Source organism: Myotis davidii, unplaced genomic scaffold (assembly GCF_000327345.1).
Source record: "Myotis davidii unplaced genomic scaffold, ASM32734v1 scaffold67, whole genome shotgun sequence".
Lineage (NCBI taxonomy): Eukaryota > Metazoa > Chordata > Mammalia > Chiroptera > Vespertilionidae > Myotis > Myotis davidii.
This window is the reverse complement of record NW_006298521.1, coordinates 343,327-346,284: the sequence shown is the minus strand read 5'-3', so window position 1 is coordinate 346,284 and position 2,958 is coordinate 343,327. Positions and strand designations below refer to the sequence as shown.

The 2,958-nt window shown below is 66.2% G+C and overlaps 1 protein-coding gene across 1 annotated transcript in view; it reads left to right on the top strand.

The window, feature by feature from the left end:
- GRAMD4 (GRAM domain containing 4) overlaps positions 1 to 2,958 on the top strand; it is a 71,294-nt gene that overhangs the window by 849 nt on the left and 67,487 nt on the right. The gene's annotated exons all lie outside the window — the stretch shown is intronic.

Genomic DNA, 2,958 nt, shown 5'->3' with positions numbered 1-2,958 from the left:
GGGAAAAACCAGGTGGTCTGTCTCCCCACGGCCGCCCTGCCAGGCCCCCGCCCGCCCTCCGCTCACCTGCGAGTCAGTCCCCAGTGGGTGTCGGGAGATGAATCGGCCGCTCGGGGACCTCCACCTTCCTCCCTCTCCCTGGGCCTCCCTTCACCAGCCGGATGCCAGGAGGAGGCGGGAGGGCTCCCCGAGGCAGGTGTATGTGGGTGATAGGATGGGAGGGGAGAGTGGCTGGGGCTCAGGAAGGGAGGTGTTATTAGATCCCATGCCAGTGCCCGGGGGCTGCGGCCAGAAGCCCCTTCTCTCGTGGTAACAGAGCATCTGAGCGGGGCCGCCCTGTGACAGACGGCCGCTCCTGACCCAGAGCGCGCCTGCATGGGACCCTTGTCATTGGAGAAAGGAGGGGCTCCCTGGTGTTTCCGTGGTGCGCCCCTGTTGTTGGCTGTGCCATGGGCGCCTGGCATCTCATGGGCCCCAGTGACCCCTCCCAGCTCCCCATGCTCCGTGGTTTGGGAGTTCCCTGTGGACGCCCATCCACCCGAGCTCGCGGGGAAGGGGGTTCCCGTCCTGGAGGGGCTGGCTCCGGCCAGCTGCTGTTTTGCAGGGGGTCGGGGGGAGCTACCATCCTTGGGGAGCTAGGCCAGTTTCCCCAGCTGTGGCTTCTGGCCCCCCATCTCTGTGTGTCAGGAGGGGGCTCCTGCCCTGTGGCTGCTGTGGAGACATGCGCATTCCTGGAGTGTTCGTCAGTGCTGCGGGAGGGGGGGGGGCAGGAAGACGCTGGTGGTGGCCCAGGCAACCCCCTCAGTGTCTGGTCCTTCCCTCAAGGTGGGGGGCCCAGGCTGCCGCCCTCTGTCGAGTACAGGAGGCCACTTGTGTCAGGAGCCGACCGTGTGCCCGCCCTCCCTGCTGGGCTGCTGCAGCGTCGGGGGTGGCAGAGCCCTCCGGGTGGAGAGAAGTGAAAGCAAGTCGGGGAGAAAGACGTTGGCCTGAGGAGTGAGGGGGAGGACAGGTCCTTGTCAGGGAACGCCCGCCAGCCGGGCCGGACGCGGCGTCTTCGGGAAGCCGCCAGGCGGATGCGACTCAGGTGGCGCTCGGGAGGCCTCTGCGTGGGGGCGGCTGAGAGCTGGCTGGGCCCTTGGGTGCTGCGGGGTCGGGATGGGGGGTGGGCCTGGCGATGGCATGGCCGTGGGAACTCTCCTGGGGTCTGTGTCCTGGGCAGAGGCCAGGGAACAGCCTTGAGGAGGAGCTGAGTTCAAGGCCCCGCAGGCCGGCCTGTGGGCGTGGGCGGCGGCCTGGGTCCCTGAAGGTGAATGGAGTGGCTAAGGCACCACCCACGCCCGGTGTGGGCAGCCCCATCCCTGCTTGGAGCTGGTGAACTTGAGAACGTCCAGGCAGGCCACCCAGGCTGGCCGCTCCGACCGTGGGCTCCTGCAGACAGGGACGGGGTGGGGGGAGGCAGTGGAGGGAGCGAGGTTCCCTAATCAGAGACCTTGGGTGCCTGCACGTGGCCGTGGCTGGTGCGCAGGGGCTGGCGGGGCCGCGGGGCCGTAACTCACCCCAGCGACAGTCGCTCCGTGGGCTGTGTGTGGCGTTGAGTTATAACGGGGCTGGGATTGTGCTTGGCCCTGTGATTAAGCCCTGGGGCGAGCGGTGATAGGAGGTGGCTGGCCTGAAAGACCTAGGAGCAGCCCCAGAAGTCCTGCCGCGGCCGCCGACGCCGTGCTGCGGCTCCCCGACATTGTCCTCTGTGGTCCTCCCGACACCCCTGCACCCCGTTCCACAGTGGGAGAAACTGAGGCCAGGGAGCCAGTGGCCTGCCTGAGGCCCGGTCAGGTCGGCGGCAGAGCAGGGATTGGAATGTGGGTTGTTTGCTTCGAAGGCTGGGCCCCCCCAGGAATCCCCAGCGGAGTTGAGTTTCTGGGGTTCGTGAGAAGACATCTGAGCGAATCAGAAGTCTGCTTTTCCACACGCACGGCCTGCCTCGGGGCTGAGCGTCGACCTAGGAACCAGGAGGTCAGGGTTTGATTCAGGTCAGGGCACAGGCCCGGGTTTCGGGCTCGATCCCCAGTGGGGGGCGTGCAGGAGGCAGCCGATCCATGATTCTCTCTCATCGTTGATGTTTTTCTCTCTCTCTCCCTCTCCCTCAAATGAATAAAGACATATTTAAAACAGACAAAAAACCACACTCAGTGAAGCCAGGGGGCCAGCAGGACCACTGCAACCCGCCCCCTGATGTGACTGCGTTTGTAGCAGCCGGAGGAGGGGCTGTTTTAGCTTCGCCCCCCAATGGGGAAGCCCTGGCCCAGAGACGTGCAGTAACGAGCTGGTGAGAGGCAGGGCCAGGTTTGAACCCCGTAGTCTCTGTCTGAACGCAGTGCTGTGTGCAGGGGGGCCGGTGTGCAGGGGGGTCGGTGTGCAGGGGGCTCAGGCACAGGAGGGTCGGTGTGCAGGGGGTCGATGTAGGAAATGTGTGGTGCTGCTGTCCCTGGGTGCCACGCGATTCCTCACCTCTCCGCGAGGTTGAGAGGGGTGCCTCCTCACTGGCTGGTCCCTCCTGCAGCTCGGCCCCCTATAAACAGGGTCCTGGTCTGGAATACAGAGCCGGGGGCTGGACGGTGGCCCTGCGCTTCCCCAGGAGGGAGGTGGAGGAAGGAGGTGGCGGTGGGGGGTCCCCCATCCCGGGCACTGGCTGGTATTGGGTGGAGTGGCCGGGTGGTCTAGGGGTGAAGGCTTCTGGGAAGATCCCTGGCACTGGGCCCCACCATGTTGCCCTCCTCTGTGGAGGGGGGACACCGGTCCCTCAGAAACCGGGAGAGGGCAGCTCTCCCCCGAACCACTTGAGGCCACCAAACTCGAGTGGGAGAAACCAAACGCCTGGGCGCCACGGAGGGTCGCAGGGGCGGGGGCTGGGGAGACGCTCACCCCCCCAGCGGGTTCCCGTGTTCGCTGGAGAGGGTC